This window comes from Peromyscus californicus, unplaced genomic scaffold, assembly GCF_007827085.1.
Source record: "Peromyscus californicus insignis strain IS unplaced genomic scaffold, ASM782708v3 Scaffold_3__1_contigs__length_106647218, whole genome shotgun sequence".
Classification (NCBI taxonomy): Eukaryota; Metazoa; Chordata; class Mammalia; order Rodentia; family Cricetidae; genus Peromyscus; species Peromyscus californicus.
Window position 1 is genome coordinate 14,703,307 of NW_026294551.1, and position 16,746 is coordinate 14,720,052.

General features: G+C 49.7%; 1 protein-coding gene across 1 annotated transcript in view; it reads left to right on the top strand.

Annotated features, from left to right (window-relative positions):
* The first annotated feature begins 12,960 nt into the window (after positions 1 to 12,960).
* The window catches only part of Cacng5 (calcium voltage-gated channel auxiliary subunit gamma 5), a 57,521-nt gene continuing 53,735 nt past the window's right edge, over positions 12,961 to 16,746 (top strand). Inside the window, exon 1 of the mRNA XM_052757225.1 lies at positions 12,961 to 13,120. The gene's annotated coding sequence lies outside the window, so the exon portion shown is untranslated. The remainder of the gene's footprint in view (positions 13,121 to 16,746) is intronic.

Below are 16,746 nucleotides of genomic sequence, written 5' to 3' on the forward strand. Positions count from 1 at the left end.
TAATTAAATAGAAATAGACCATCAGGCCCATAGAGAATAAAAACATATATTTCCCACAAAAATCAATAAACTCACTGTCACTGAACTTAAACTTATCTGTGCATTTCCTAGAACCCAAATAAAGTAGAAGCTATGATGGTCAGTCACATGGTTCTTGTTCCTGGAACCTTATGCCTCTAGGAAAGGCAGCCTTCCCTAGCACTGAATTCCAAAAGAATGGTTTTATTGCCTCAAAATTTTGCTTTTAGTGGCATTTTGGAATATTTTTGTTTTGTTTTGTTTCTTTTTGAGATAGGGTCTCATATATCACAAACTGGCCTCAAACTCTAATAGCTGAGACTGGCCTTCAACTCCTGATCCTCCTGCCTCCACACCCCCATACTGAGATGTAGCATGAATCTTAAAAGTTCTTATTAATAAAATCAAACCTGGAGCCAGGTATTGGGGTGAACTGGAAGATCAGAGAGACAGAACAAGCCACAGTTAACCTCACCTGGCCAACTTCTCAGCTGATCTTGTTTCCTCAGACTGGAAGCCTCTGTGTCCTCATATCCGAATGGCTCTCAGCTGAACTGTGCTGCTCAAAACCTAAAAGCTTAATCAGCCAAATGCCTGCTAATTTCTGGTCCTCACACCTTATATATCATTCTGCCTTCTACCACCACTCCCTGGGATTAAAGGCTCGCTTTCTGGGATTAAAGGTGTGTGTCACCATGCCTGGCCATTTCTAATGTGGCCTTGAACTCACAGAGATCCAGAGGGATTTCTACCTCTGAAGTGCTAGGATTAAATGTGTGAGTGCCACCATTTTCTAGCCTTTGTATCTAGTGGCTGTTCTGTCTCTGACCCCAGATAAGTTTATTAGGGTGCACAATATTTTGGGAAACACAATACCACCACACTGAGATGACAGGCTGTACCACTGAAAAGTGACTGACAAGCTGGAGTAGTTTTGTTCTTTCTTTTCTTTTTTTTTAAAGACAATCAGTTCAGTGGCCTGTCTTCCCTTGCCTGCCTTTAGTGATCTGCATCAACTACTGGGCATAATATAAAAATGAAATTTTATGAAGGTGACCGACGGGGATGTTCAGGCCAGTGTCTGGAAAACTAGCCAATGACACGCTCCACCTCGGTCCAAGAAAAGAATTTAGAATTCCTGGAGGAAAAAGAACAATGAGATGCCATGTTTTATCTGTCAACTTGGCAAAAGTTAAGGGCCAGCTTTAAAGATTAAAACCCAATTTTGGCAGGAGTTGGGGAAGTCAACCCTCGCCTACCCTGTGGGTGGGAACAGAAATTGGTGCAATAACTTTGGAAGGCAATTTGGCACTCTGTAACAATAGTCTTAAAAAATGTGCTTACACACAGCTATTCTACTTTAGGAGACTTTTGCAAGGGGAGGGGGAGCATGCAAAGCCTTAGGTGGTGAGACTTCATTCTCGAAGGTTGTTAGGATTGAGGTCAACCTGCTGCAGAACTGGAGATGCAGCTGGACTTTGCAGTCACTCACTTAAGCTTATCAGTAGTCCTATATATTCATTTATTCATTTGCTCATTCACTAATTTATTCATTTTGTGTGTATGTTGGTGTGGGCGTGAGTGTGGGGCGGGGTTCGGGTTCATGTATGCAGCTGCACAGGTGGGTGCATGCATGTGGATGCCAGAGGACAACCTCAGATGTTATCCCTCCTCAGGGTTTTCCACCTTGCTTTTTTGAGACAGGATCTCTCACCGAGACCTGAGGCTTATCAATTAGGCTAGGTTGGCTAGCCAGCCAGCCCTGGGCATCCTCCTGTCTCTACCTCCCCAGTGCTGGGATTACAAGGGCAGCCACCATGCCCGTATTTTTCACTTAGGTGTTGGAGCTGACCTAAGTCCTCCTGTTTGCATGGCAAGCACTTTACCGACTGAGTCGTCTCAGCCCACCCCTTGCCATGCTCTCTTTTAAAAACTAGTTGTTTTAGCCGGGCGGTGGTGGCGCACGCCTTTAATCCCAGCACTCGGGAGGCAGAGCCAGGCGGATCTCTGTGAGTTTGAGGCCAGCCTGGGCTACCAAGTGAGTCCCAGGAAAGGCGCAAAGCTACACAGAGAAACCCTGTCTCGAAAAACCAAAAAAAAAAAAAAAAAAAAAAAAAAAAAAAAAAAAAAACTAGTTGTTTTGAAAGAATTTCAGACTCAAAACAGTGTGGACTCTTCCCATCTGTTCTTCAGCCAGTTTCCCCTTTGATTTTTATCTACACAGACAAGTGCACGAACAGAGGTAGGGAATGGCTGCCCTGCTGAAGACCTCCCCCAGAGTTCACCAGTGTGTGCACACACACAGCATGGGAGATTTGCTGCTGTCAAAGTCTACCACGTGGGTAGGTTCGTGTTAGCCACCACCATCATCAGGATTTTGAACTTGTTCTATACTGTAAGAAACTCACTTCTGCTGGCCCTTTCCAGCCAGACTCCTGCCTCACCACAGCCCCGACAACCACCATTGTACTCGGCCTCCCTCTTATTATCATTTTTAGTGTTATAGAAATGAAAGCATGGGCTGGAGAGATGGCTCAGAGGTTAAGAGCACTGGCTATTCTTCTAGAGGACCCAAGTTCAATCCCCAGCAACCACATGGTGGCTCACAACCATCTGTAATGAGATCCAGTGCCCTCTTCTGGTGTGCAGGCATACATGAAGGCAGAACACTGTATACATAATAAATAAATAAATGTTGAAAAAAAATTCCTCTGCCTCAGAAAGAGAGAAAGAAAGAAAGAAAGAAAGAAAGAAAGAAAGAAAGAAAGAAAGAAAGAAAGAAAGAAAGAAAGAAAGAAAGAAAGAAAAAAAGAAAGAAAGGAAGGAAGGAAGGAAGGAAGGAAGGAAGGAAGGAAGGAAGGAAGGAGGAAGGAAAGAAGGAAGGCACACAGGCCCGGAGAGGTAGCTTAGTGGAGTGTTTGCTATGTAAGCATGAGGACCTGAATTCAGGTCCCGGCACACATGGAAAGAGCTGGAGTGATGGTACATGTCTGCAGTCTCAGCTCCAGCACACATGGAAACAGCTGGGGTGATGGTACATGTCTACAGTCTCAGCTCCAGCACACATGGAAACAGCTGGGGTGATGGTACATGTCTGCAGTCTCAGCTCCAGGGAGACAAGACAGGAAGATTCCTGGTGCTTTCTGGCCAGCCAGTCTAACAGAATACGTGAGCTCTGGATTCAGTGAGAGACCCTGTCTCAAAAATAAGGTGTTAAACAGTAGAGGAACCTATCCAATGTCCAATGTTGACCCTGACCTCCACAAATATGGGCACATACATGCATGTGCACCTGTATACACACACACACACACACACACACACACACACACACACACACACACACACAGTGATAGAGAGAAGATATGGAAACCTATGTACATTTTATCTTCCTTGGCCTCTCTCTCTTTCTATTCCTCTCTCTGTGTGTCTCTGTGTCTCTGTCTCTCTCTCTGTCTCTCTCTCTTTCTGTTCCTCTCTCTGTGTGTCTCTGTGTCTCTGTGTCTGTGTCTGTCTCTCTGTCTCTCTGTCTCTCTGTCTCTCTCTGTCTCTCTCTCTCTGTCTCTCTCTCTCTCTCTCTCTCTCTCTCTCTCTCTCTCTCTCTCTCTCTCTCTCCAAGGCTTTAACCAACTACACCATCCCCTTTCCTCTCCTCAGCCTCTGGCCATTCTTTCAGCTTCTTCATCCATAGACCAATCCAAAGAAGCAGAAAGGTGGCCCAGTGAACTTTTGGATGGAGCCATATCACTGTGCACCAAAGGGCCATGAATATTGTCCATGTCAGGTTCCCACTTCAGATCCATTCACCTGTGGCTGAGGGGAATAGGCTGCTTAGTACAAAACATGACCAGCTCAGTGTAGCAAGTCTTTCTGTCCTACCATCCTGCTACCAAATCATGACATGGAGACTTATTATTAATTATAGAAGCTCAGCCGATAGCTTAGGCTTGTTTCTATCTAGCTCTTATATTTTACATGGCTCAGTTACCTTTACTCTGTACTGCCCGTCCTGCTTCCTCTGTGTCTCCTGGCTTCTCTCTTCTTCTTCTTCTTCTTCTTCTTCTTCTTCTTCTTCTTCTTCTTCTTCTTCTTCTTCTTCTCCTCCTCCTCCTCCTCCTCCTCCTCCTCCTCCTCCTCCTCCTCCTCCTCCTCTTCCTTCTCCTCCTCCTCCTCCTCCTTCTTCTTCTTCCCAGCATCCTCTCTACCTGGAAATACTGCCTAGCTATTGGCCATTAAACTGTTTAGCTTTTTATTAAACCAATCAGAGTGACACATCTTCACAGTGTACAAAAAGATTATTCCACAACAGCTCAGCACACCCCACCACTGAGGAGGGCACAGAGACATCCCAGTGAGAAGGACAGGGGCACACAGGATAACTATACACCATGTCCAGCTCATTGAACATCCTCTACACATCCTTGCTCATAGAATCCTGAGCAATTCAAGGTTGATATGGATTAACTAGGTGTTCCCTGAGTCCTCCAGGGCCTCAGGAGATACACATTCACTGGAGTAAACCCATCCTAGGTATTCCACTTGCTTTGCCTAAGGGGGGTTAGACAGTCTGTGACCTGAGATCCCAGTGAAGACTTCCATGGCCCAATCTTGGTCCATGAAAGCTTTCTAGTTTGGGGCCAGGTCCAGAGATTGCGGGTTAATTTAGAAGAGCCCCTGACGGTGTCTTCAGTGTGAGAAAGTGGCTTCTTGTGCAGTTTCCTTGTTTTTAAAAATGTGTATGTGTGTGTGTGTGATGTGCCCAAGTGTGAGAGCACATCTGTTTGCAGGAACAAGTACACATCACAATACACAAGTACATGGTGCTAATGTATATGGAGGCCAAAAGTTGGCCTTAGATAATGTCCACAATTGTTCTCCACTCTATTTGTAGAGGCCAGGTCTCTACAATAGGTCTCACTGAACCTAGAGTACACTAATTTGGTTTATTTAGCTAGCCAGTCTGCCCCGTCCCCACCTCTGGATTACTAGGGCTGCAGACATCTGATACACCTGCCCAGGTTTTATGTGACTGCTGGGGATCTGAACCCTGGTCCCCACCCTTGAGTACAAAGTACTTTATCTACCTCTCTAATCCCTGTGTGGTTTCTCCAGACATCCTTACCCAGGGAACATTGCCCAGAAGACTATAACTATGGCAAAGACAATTTATAGCTAAACAAGACAGAACCCAAAACAATAAAGCAAGGGTGGAAAAAAAAAGATTAAAGGCCAGAGAGGAGATGTTGGAAATTTTATTAGACTGAAAAAATGCAGCGTAAAGAGCTTCTTGAGCTAGGTAGATCGTTCCATCCTGGATACCCTGTGTCATTCCCGTGACTGGGAAAGTTATTGTGCCCTTCCTCAACTGCCACACACCCTCCTGTCTCCAGACTCCCCGTGGAGCAGAACTGAGCAGAGCAGAACCAGAATGCTAGCTCTGGTCAGGAAGGTGTTCCTCCCCCTCCTCCCATCACCACTAGAGAGAAACCATAGGGCCCCTATGTAATTAACTGTCCAGACCAGAGCACATGCAGGTGACTATGTAACTAAATATCCAAACCAGGACAGATGTGAGTTTAAAAAAAAAATGCTGTTGGATGTTCTGTATGCTGTGAATGCGTTTCTCTGATTGGTTGATAATAAAAAGCTGATTGGCTAGTAGCCAGGCAGGATAAGCAGAGAGGAGAATTCTGGGAAGAGGAAGGCTGAGTCAGTAGATGCCAGTCTGCCGTCCAGGGAGCAGCATGTAATGGCACACGGGTAAAGCCATGGAACATGTGGCAACATATAGATTAACAGAAATGGGCTGAGTTTAAGTGTAAAAGCTAGTCAGTGGTAGGCCTGAGCTAATGGCCGAGCAGTTTTAATTAATATGAACTTCTGAGTGATTATTTTATAAGTGGCTGCAGGGTCTGTGGGACTGGGCAGGACTGGAGAAAACTTCAACTACAAAAAAATATATTTATATACTTAATATAGGAAGTTGTCCCTTAGTGCCTGTGCTAATTTTTATCAGTTTGGCATAAACTGGAATCACCTGGAAAATGGAAACTTCAAATGAGGAATTGCCTCCATCAGATTGTCTTGATTAAAAGTTGATGCCTGAGTGCTCAGCTGACTTCTCAGTGACTGCTCACTCTGAGCAGATGACCCTGGGTTGTATTCAGAAAGCAAGCTGAGCAAAGCCACGAAGGGTAAGCCAGTAAACCGCATTCCTCCACCATCTCTGCCTCAGTTCCTGCCTTGGTGTCACTCAGTGATGGACTATGACCTGTAAACCAAGTCAACCCTTTCCTCCCCAAACTGGTTTTGGTCATGTACCTACCACAGCAACAGAAACCAAACTAGGAGAGTATCCTTGGGGTATCTAAGGATATCAATATAAACCATATCGTGCTGAAGTGCCATATATGAAATATGGGGGGTGGGGTGTGACCCACCCTGCAATGGAGGCTGCTGGCAGGTCCCTTAAACACACCTAGGGGTAGAAGGCCGCTGTGGCCAGAAAGGATTCATCGGGACCCTCTGCTGGTCTTCTAGTAAACTCCTTCACTCATTGATTTCAAAGCTTTTTTCATTAACTTCAAAGCTAGGAAATAGCTACTTAAGATCCTATTTCCTGTCATCCTGAGAGCCCAGTAATTGGGGAGGTGACATGAGCCTAGCCTGGCTCTCTTTGTTCTGAAATGAATGGAAATGCTCTTATTTTTCCAGTCCCTCTTTTCTCTGCACTCCCCATGCCATCTTCGAGAGGCAGGGTTCTTGCCTTTGCCTTGGGAAGCCAGCCTCTTCCCTGGTTGATGAGGTCTGCCATGTGCAGCACACCTGGAGAGAGAAGACCACTCATCAGACCCCAGATTAGGTGAGCTGAACTGAGCTGCCTTCCCTTCCATGGAGCCTGGGGCCCTTGACAAGCTTTCAGAGCTTGTGACCATGAAGTCACTATTCTTACAGAATGTTCTCCAAGGCCCTGTTCTGTAAGGCCCTAGACACCTGTTACCAGGCCTGTTTAACCCCTTATGGTTGGTAGGCGTGGGTCCACACTGATGTCCTTTCTGTTTTCTTTTGTCTTTCGAGACAGGGTTTCTCTGTGCAGCCCTGACTGTCCTGGAACTCGCTCTGTAGATTAGGCTAGCCTAGAACTCACAGAGATCTGCCTGCCTCTGCCTCCCATGTGCTAAAGGTGTGTGCCACAATGCCTAGCTATGATATATTTATCTTTGGGGGGGGGGAGTATAGGCATATATATGTTCTTGTGTATGCAAGTGTGTGTGTGTGTGTGTGTGTGTGTGTGTGTGTGTGTGTGTGTGTGTGGTGTGTGTGGTGAACAGGGATTGATGTCAGGTCTTCTATTGACCCCCCCTTTTGATACAGGGCCTTTTGCTGAACCTGGAGCTCCCAGTCTCAGTTTGGCTGGCTGGCAGAAAGCTCCAGGGATGCCCCTGTCTCCCCAGGGCTGGGTTTACAGGCACCCCCACCACACACAGCACTTTAGTGGGTGCAGGAGATCTGAACCCTTGTACTCGCATGCCAAGCACTTTTCTGACTAAACCATCACTCCAACTCGGTGTCCTTATCTTATTTTGGGGAGAGGAGTTTCACGACAGGGTTTCACTATGTAACCGCCTTGGCTGTCCTGAAACTCACTCTGTAAACCAGGCTGGCTTCAGACTCTCAGAGATCTGCCTGCCTCTGCCTCCTGAGTGCGGGGATTAAAGGTGTATGCGCCACCACCACCCATCGGTGTCTTTACCTTATCAGATGATAAGTGTCTCCCTCAGGCCCAAGGCTTGAGTCACCAGAGATGCTTTATAGGGTGAGAACAAGGGACAATCTGGAACAGTGATCCTCAACCTGTGGGTCACAACTCTCTTGGGGGTCCCATATCAGACATCTTCCATATCAGATGTTTACATTACAATTTCTAACAGTAGCAAAATTACAGCTATGAAGTAGCAACAAAAATAATTTTATTGTTGGGGGTCACCATAACATGAGGAACTGTTCTAAAGGATCACAGCATTAGAAGAACCACTGCTTTGGAGTTTATGATTCCCTGCAGAGAAGTCCACGTTTGCCTCGCAACTTAGCCTGGCGAGGAGCTGTCCAGGTGCTGACTGACACCGCCCTCCTTCCCAGCCTCCTGCTGAAGTTTCTTTCTTCCTCCTCGCCTCCGCCCCCACCCCACCCCCAGCATATTTGACTCCACCCAGGGCCTGTATACAAAACTATTCCTTGTAACTTTCTCCGGAATCAAAATCGAGAGATATCTTCATTTTGCGGATGGGCTCCCCTGACCTTGAAACTGTTTTAGAAGCAATCATTGAGTTACCAAGGGGACGACGCAGGAGAGCAGAAGCTGAACAGCTGGCCTTTGAGCAAGCAGGGAGCTCAGCTCTGAGAACATGGAGAACAGCCGTGCTGGGAACAAGAGCTGCTGTGGCAGTCACCAGGTGGGAGTGCGGGCACCAATGTCATCACCCGGGTCCACAGGATCCTGCCTGGAGAATAAGGGAGAGCGTGTTCCCAAGCAAGAAAGGAAATCGCTGCTTTTCCTGCTGGGCCTGGAGCCTCAGCAAGGCACTTGCTGGGCTGTGGGAAGGGGAGGGGTGGGTGGCTGGGAGGGAGCATAGAAAACAGCTCAGACTGGCTGATGGAAAAATGGAGGGATGTGGCTGGGTCTGAAAGAACAGGGGGCAAGGGAGAATATACCAGTGTCTCTGTAGAACACGTGCCATACCCAGACCAGCAAAGTTAAGTGCAGGAAGAAAAGGAAGCCACTTACAGAGGGGGGGGGGGAAGAGCTGGAGAGCAAATAGCAAAGCCTGACATTCCAGGTCCCCACCTGCCAGCCTCTCCCCTCCCCCCTTCCCCCTCCTCCACTCCTCCTCCTCCTCTCCCTCCTCCTCCTCCTTCTTCCTCATGAGTCTCTTATAGTTTAGGATGGCCTCAAATTTGCTATGTGCCCGAGGATGACCTTGAACTCCTGAACTAATCTTCCTGCCTCCACTCCCTAAGTGGTTGGATTATTGATCTTCACCATTATACCTGATTTGTGTGGTGCTAGAAATCAAACTGAGACTGTGCATGCCAGGCAAGCACTCTACCAACTGGACTACATCACCAGCCCTGGACTTTGGCTTCTTGAAGCTACCCTTTAAGCCCTGTGGCCAATCATCCTGTCATCCCCAGCTGTCCCTGCTTGCCCAGTCTGAGCTGTGTGACTCAGAAGAGCTCCCCGACTCTCCTGTTACGATCCGCTCTTGGGACCCGGGGCCTTGTCGCTGAAAGCAGCCTGAAGATTCTGGCTTTTGCTCTCTCCTTCAGCATGGGTGATGCCCGGATAAACAGAGCCTGAATTTGCCATTTTCCTTTGGGCATTGGAATCTGGCTGCCTCTGGGGAAATTTACCTCCAGTTCCCCACAGGCAGTGATGACATCTGAGCTGGCAGCTTTGCTTTAAGAATCAACCATGCTAACACAGAGAACACACTTAGTGTGTGATTTTCTTGAGTAATGACAGGGATTACAGGGTTAGCCATCAGCCCTCCATGAGGACGGGTAGACATTGTACCAGCCCCTGCCTGCTCTGCTCTTCTCACCTCCCCCGGGCCATCTTCCTTCTCCTCATGTCATCTCCAAAGACATAGATAGACATGTGTCCTCAAGTCACAGTTCTACAAACCTGGCCTGCATCTGCAGAGAAGCGTTGACTTCCTTTGTCCTTGATCCCGAAAGGGTGCCGCCACCTGTCCATCACTGACAGGTTCACATCTGTGGGGACCACCCCTGTGACCTAGAGTTTGGGTTCCCAGCCCAGCTCCTCGGTGCTCACTATGTAGCAATCAGCCCACAAGGCAAGGCAGGGGGCACCAGGACACACTCTGTGGAGGTAACAACCAGCTTGCCTTTTCTTGCCCATGGCATGTGTCTATCAAAAGTCATCCAGGAAGTTCAACTGCTCATTATCACATACAGGAACTCAGGAGACAGAAGACAGCATGTCTCCTGTCTCCATGATCCCAAAAGCAGAGAGAATCGGCTGACAGAGCAGACACCTGAAAGTGACACCTGTCACCATCTCCCCCTCCCTAGGGTCAGGGGGAGGCTGGACATATTCTTCCGCGTGTACGCAGAGCTCACCGGGCAAAGCTGACATGCACGTGTGGAGAGTGGCAGGGTGTTCCTAATTAAGACCTAATGTGTGGAAGCTCAGACTAGCTCAACTCAGCTGCCGATTCAGAGAAAGCTTGTGTTTCATGAAACTCCTCGCCCAACAGGGAATGCATGAATTATTGAAAGGATCGAAAAAAGAGAGCCAGGGAGGGAGATCTGCTCCATTATTCATCAGGCCCGGAGTCCCCAAGTCCCCAAGCACAGCTGCTGGCTTTCACACCTACAGCATTTTCCCATTATGTCGACATGAGCGTTTCCAGCCCGCTGTATTGGCAGCCTCTGAGCTGGCTTCCTCTCCTGCCGTTCAAGGCCTGTCCTCATCTGCAGCCAGCCCTGCCGAGCTATAGCTAGGGATGGAGACCCTGCTTAGAGCTGCCTCCCTTTCCGGCCCCAGCTCAGGGGTCCTCCAGCCTGAGGGCAAGACTCCTGAGAGGATCAGAAGGGCTTTTCCACAATCCCTGTCTGTGTCTAAAGCTGTTGCTTCTGTGCTAGCCACGCCCACCGGACCCTAGCTCATTTGCATTTCAAGCCTGAGTGAAATTGCCTACTCTCACTCAGACCTAGGTCCACACTGGCCACTCCCTCTGCTCCAGACTCTCTCTCTCTCTCTCTGCCCTCTGCCTACTACCGAAATGCTCCTCATCCCTACATGTCCAGATCTCAGGACTAGGAAGTAACTTTCATATGGGCCACATCAGGGGTCACGCCTCTTTACCCACCAGGTCTCAGAAGTATCCCAGTGGCCCAAGGAGTTCAAGATTCTCACCAGCTCTGCCTGCACAGGGAGGAGGGAGCCTGTGCAAAAAACGTCAGAGCCTCAAAGCCAAAAAGATTAAGAATTATGAGATGGGAAAGCTTATCGGTGAATACACCAAACAGCCTTCCTGAGAAGGCAGTTCAACTGTGCAAGCCATACCCTGATTATGCCAAAGTGAGGCTCAGAGAGGTTAACTAATTTGTCTGAGGTCACACAGCTAGTTAGGTGGCAGACTCAGGTTGAAGACCCCATTCCAGCAAACCCACATCCTTTCTCTCTCAACCAGCTAAGTCTTAGGGCCCACTGCTTTGGGCAGCAGAGCTGGGAAGGAGGCCATGAGCATTCCTGGGAACGCCCTTTGTAAAGAGTTTCATAGGAAAAAGAAAAAGTTGGGCATGGTGACACATGCCTTTAATCCCAGCTCAGAGCCAGAGGCAGGCAGATTTCTGTGAGTCTGAGGTCAGCCTGCTCTCACCATGTAGCCCTGGCTGTCCTGACACTCACTCTGTAGACCAGGCTGGCCTCGAACTCAGATCTTCTTTGTCTTTTCTTAGCGCGGGTCCGCAGCACCTGTAGTTTAGTTTGTTTAGTGATTATCTCCTTGGCAGTTTTAGTCTCTGGAAAATGTATCCAACTTTCAGTCATTCATTCAACAAACACCTCCCTCGCACCTGCTAAGTGCCAAGCCTTCTGCCTAAGCTCACGGTACAGTCAAGGAGACTGCCAGTCAACTTATCATTGCCACGCTGATGGGAGAAGGGCCCAGAGAAGAGGAGAAATGAATCCTTAGACCAGAGGGAGCATCACTAGTATGTGGTGCAGTTCATAGATGGCAGTGTCCACCCATGCTATCTGAATCAGGTGACCTTAGCCACCTAGGGCTTCCATACAGGTGGTGCTTCTGGTCTGGGGCGAATGCGTTCACTGCTGACGACTCAGCGGCTGACCACTACCAATACCTGTTTGGGCCAAGGAGACAGCTGAGCTGGTAAAATGGTGGTCCACACTTGCAGACCTGACATTAGGGAGACGGCAACGGGACAGTCTCTGAGGCTTGCTGGCTGGCCAGCCAGCCAAGCCAAACAGGGTCCCACTAAGAGACTCGAACCACACACACACACACACACACACACACACACACACACCACACACCCTCCCCATCTTGACCCACTTCATCGCCTGTAGGAACTTGACTGAGCTGCTGCTGGAAGCTCCCTGGGGCCTGGCTGGCTGGCCAAGACTCCATGCCTGCAGGGCATCCTTCCAGCTTGCAGCAAATGCCACTGTATGCAAGGCTCACGAACGTGTGGACAAAGGTATCAGCTGCCATGGCAGAGAAATGGAGAGGGGCAGATGTTCCAGCCAGAAAGTGAAATCTTGCATTTTCCCAGCCAACCTGGCTGGGTAACCCCTCACCACACGCCACACCGTGGCTCCAGTTGCAAATTGTCCAGGGCCCCATAAGCCTGTGAAATTAAGTTTGATGGTGCTAGGCGTAACCATGGAAGCCCTGTATGCCACTTAACAATTTAGAGAAGGAGAAAGTGCTTAACATCAGAGCCAGGAAGCTGTGAGCTGCAGATCTGGTTGGGTAGCTTGCCTTCAGGCACACATCTTGGATCCAAGTCTCCTCGTTAGCACCCATGAAATGGGACTGTTGTGAGAGTCAAACGACTGAGGACCTGAAAGGCGCTTTGACTAGTGCCTTGCCCTCAGGACTCAAACAACTGCCTGGGATTGGAGCGTTCTCTTCTCCATCAGTTGCAGCAGCTGGCACGGGAAGGTGGGTCTGACTCAAGGCAGGTGTTCTTGATCCAGAAAACCTCCCCTGTTCCACGACACCCTCCCTCAAGCTCTTCACCTAAAATCTCCACGAGGGTGCTTCCCCACCCCAAGGGTTCTCCCTTCAGTGGAAAACAGCATCCTTCAGTTTCAGTATCAAAGCCCACCCGCAACTGACAGCATAGGGCGGGCAGGCCCCGCCCCAGCCCCGCCCCAGACCCCGCCCTCTTCGAGTTCGGGGCTCAGCGGCGGCCACCTCCACGGTCGCTGGCGCAGAGCGGCTCAGGCGGACCGGACGGGGCGGGCGCCCGGCAGGCAGCGCAGTACCTTCCACCGCGCGCAGCCCGCCAGGGACCTTCCACGCGAGTCTGGGGTCGTGGCCGCGAGGTAAGAGCCAAGATGAGCCGGAGGCATAGGCTCTCTCCTTGTCGGGTGTCCGGGAAGCGACGATCTCCAGTGGTGCCACCGCCACTGCGTCGGGCTGGCCTCGTTACTGAGTAGCCAGGGGCAGGGTGGGGCGTGCACCGTGCCTCTGTGGGGTGTGTGTGTGTGTGTGTGTGTGTGTGTGTGTGTGTGTGTGTGTGTGTGTGTGTATGCAGGGGTTGGGGATCATGACGTCCCCTCTTTGCAGACGCTTCGGAGCAATTCGCCCACTCCAAAGCCAAAGCCACACTTTCCCATCAGACTTGAGTCGAACTGGAAGAAATGACCTGGTTGTGGGGAGCAGGAAGAGAGGGAAAGCCCACCGCCACCTGTTGAGCTGGGCCGTGAGTCTCTGAGGGCCAAACTCCCCAAGCTGTTGGTCTGTGATTGGACTCACTTCCCAGGGGTCTTACCCATCCACAAGTTACCTGTTCATCTTAGGACATCTGATCTGTCTATATTGCACTCATCCTGCCTGCCCCAGGCGACAGAAGTATGTCTGGAGAGGGTTGGTAGCTGGAAGGGACTTTGCCAAAAGCCCCAGAGCTGATAAGGCCCTGTGGTGGAAGAGCTTAAGACATGGGGATCCCTTCTATGCTTTGGGGAAATACCAAAGCCCAGGAGCACCCCCATTTCCCCTCAGCCGCTCCAAAGTGCCCCCTTTTAATGACTTGATCTCTTTACTGGAATTCTAGCTTGGCAATTGATGAAGCTGCAACATGTTAAGTCTTCTAAAGTGAAATCAAATCCTAGGGCTGAAAGGGATTAGAAACCATACTGAGTGCCTGGCTGAGAAGCCGTGTGTTGCAGAGGGAGTCCCTCTCAAGGCTGGCTCCCAGAGTGTTCAGAAACCTGAACACCTTTGTCGGCTCTGTGTCCGGGTTTTCCATATTCCCACCTTCTTCTTGCCACACAGAAGGCAAAAATCCAACCATTCCCAGCCTGGAGGCATCAGGGTTTTGTGACCTGGGAGAGGGCTTGGGGACATGGTAGCTGAACTGTTCACATACAGCTGGAAGAGACTGGCCTTAGTTTGTGATGGAAAACACAGACTCAAAGCCCAGTTGCTCACCCCCTGACAGCGTGGCATTAGGTAAGTCACAGAACCTCTTGGAGGCTCCGTTTCCTCCTCCTGTAAAGCCAGGCGTGAGAACAAAATAAGGTCACTAATGACAGTATCCACTCACAGAAATGTCCGGGGCTGCCTCAGCTTCCTCACACACTGGACTTGAGGATGGTGACCACGTAGTGAGGATGCCCATTAGTCCTCTGGTGTGAATGTCACAGCTTGAGAGCTCAGATTGAGTTTAGATTCCCACAGAGTGAGGATAAAGGAGCTGCAACTACGGAGCCCTGCTTCTAGGGGGAGCTATCACAGCCTCCCCAGGCTTTGGTCCATTCATTGCAGATTCCTGGGTCCTTGCCAGCTGCTCCTTTACCATGTGCCTGTCTGTCTGTCACCTCATCCTGAGTTTGATGTCAGTCTTACATGTTGCAGAACTAGGGACAGCTGCATGAGATTTGGAGTCACTAGTAAAGCCCCTGCTCACCAAATATCCATTTCTCCCCAAGTATAGCTGTCTGATGTTTAATACTCCATCATGAAAGATTCAGCCCTTTGGTCCACTGCCTTGTATCCCAGGTCAGCTACTAAACCTTCACAGCAATGACTTGCTTAGAGACTTTCAGGATCTTAAAGAAAAGAGGATGAGGACAGAAGAGCAGAAAGGGAAAGAGATGGGGGTGCCAGAGAGAAAAAATGGGGCTTTGCCAACTTTAGGGTCCCTAGAAAGAGACCCAGTAGCCTGGGAGAAAAGAGGGCTGGGCAGGCAGGTGGCAAGTGGTGGGCAGGGAAGGGCTGGACCTCGATTGGGATTCTCTGTGGGAACAGGAGGTGGGCGCCTGCCGAGGAAGCCAGGGTAGAGGGTGCTGACAGACTGAGGATGAGCGGCAGGGCTCTGTGGGAGGCGAGGAAGCCCCAAAGCAAAGCATCCGCCAGCCATGCGGTGTGTCTCTCCTCACACACAGCCCCAGCCCTGGAGACAGCTATGCAGCATTCTTGGAATCTGGAGCCTAGGCTGTGGTTCTGGCTATTTAAATTGTTAGTTAGGGGGCAGAAGAAGGACACCAGAGAAGAGCTTTCACCATGTGTGCCTTCCTAAGACACACACACACACACACACACACACACACACACACACACACACACACACACACACACCACTGTATCACCTCTCTGGAAAGAAGCAGAAACAGAGTAGTTCACCCACACCCAGTGTGGCTCCAGGGCTAATGGAGGCTGGAAGGACAGAGGGATCCCACTGGAGTCAGCCTGAATGGTTTGTGGGGTTCTGAGTGTGCCTATGCGGGGCATGCTGGAGAACGGGGGGAAGTCCCTGCTGAGAGAGCCCATGGGACAACCTCATTGGGGAGGGGTAGATGAGCATCACTTGACTCTGTGGACACCATGTCCTGCCACCATTGCAGTCCTGGCTTCTGATAGTCCAAAGGTGAGTGTTTGCAGCCCCTCCTCAGTGTGTCCAGAAGGCAGAGGTGCAACCAGAAAGGAAACGTAATGGGTCACTAATTTATCATAATGGCCTTGCATACCCAATGGACACCTTTTTTTGTTGTTTTTGTTTTCTAATAAAGCCCCAGGTCTCATGTACCTCAGGCTGGCCTTAAACTCTCCATGTAGCTGTGGATAACTTCGAACTCCTCATTCTAGCTCTAGCTCTCAAATGCTGGGATTATAGCCATGTACCACCATGCCTGGTTTATGCCATGCTGGGGACCAAGCTCATACATGGTAGGCAAGCACATTACCAACTGAGCTGAGCTACAACGCCAGCACAAGGGACAACCATTCTTATACATAATGTTGATGGTGGCAGTGTGTCTTTGTTCCTCCATATGAGCACCTCTCACTGAGCACCAAGGATGCTTGCGCCAACCGCTGAGCTAAGTGACGGGGGTGCTGTGGTGTCCTTGGCTTTGGGAGATGGGTAGTCTTACGTTTATTGGCAAGTAGGCTGACGTTGTATTGCAGGCTGCTCTCAGTCTCCACCAACTAGATACCAGGAACACCCACTCACTTACACACCTGGCTGTCCTCAGACATTGCCTGATATTCTCCGGGGATCAAGGCAGCCTGCAGTTGAGAATCACTAGAGATCTAGCTAAGAATAAACCAGGAAAAAAAAAAAAAAAAGTCCCGTTCCCTGAGGAGCAGCATTATGTGAAAGCAGCAAAAAGCAGCCAGCTTCCTGGCGAAAGTTACGGCAAGGCAGAGTGAGGCTGAAGAGTGTGGATGAGACGGGGCTGCCATTTTCAAAAGGGGCCTCACTCAGGAAAGGCCTGCCTGAGTAGGTGACATTTCAGCAGAGAGGGGAAAGGGGTTGGGGGGAGAGCAAGATGTGCAGAAATCTGGGGACCCACCTGTCAAGCAGCAGTGTCAGGGGAGAACTAAGGAGGAGGTGGTTGGGTTGGATGTGTGAATGGGGTTAGGGACAGATGGCTGGAGTCTGATAATTCTATCTCTGAGGACCTTGTGCTTTTGCTCTGAGCACTCACAGCCTGCTGAGTGCCAG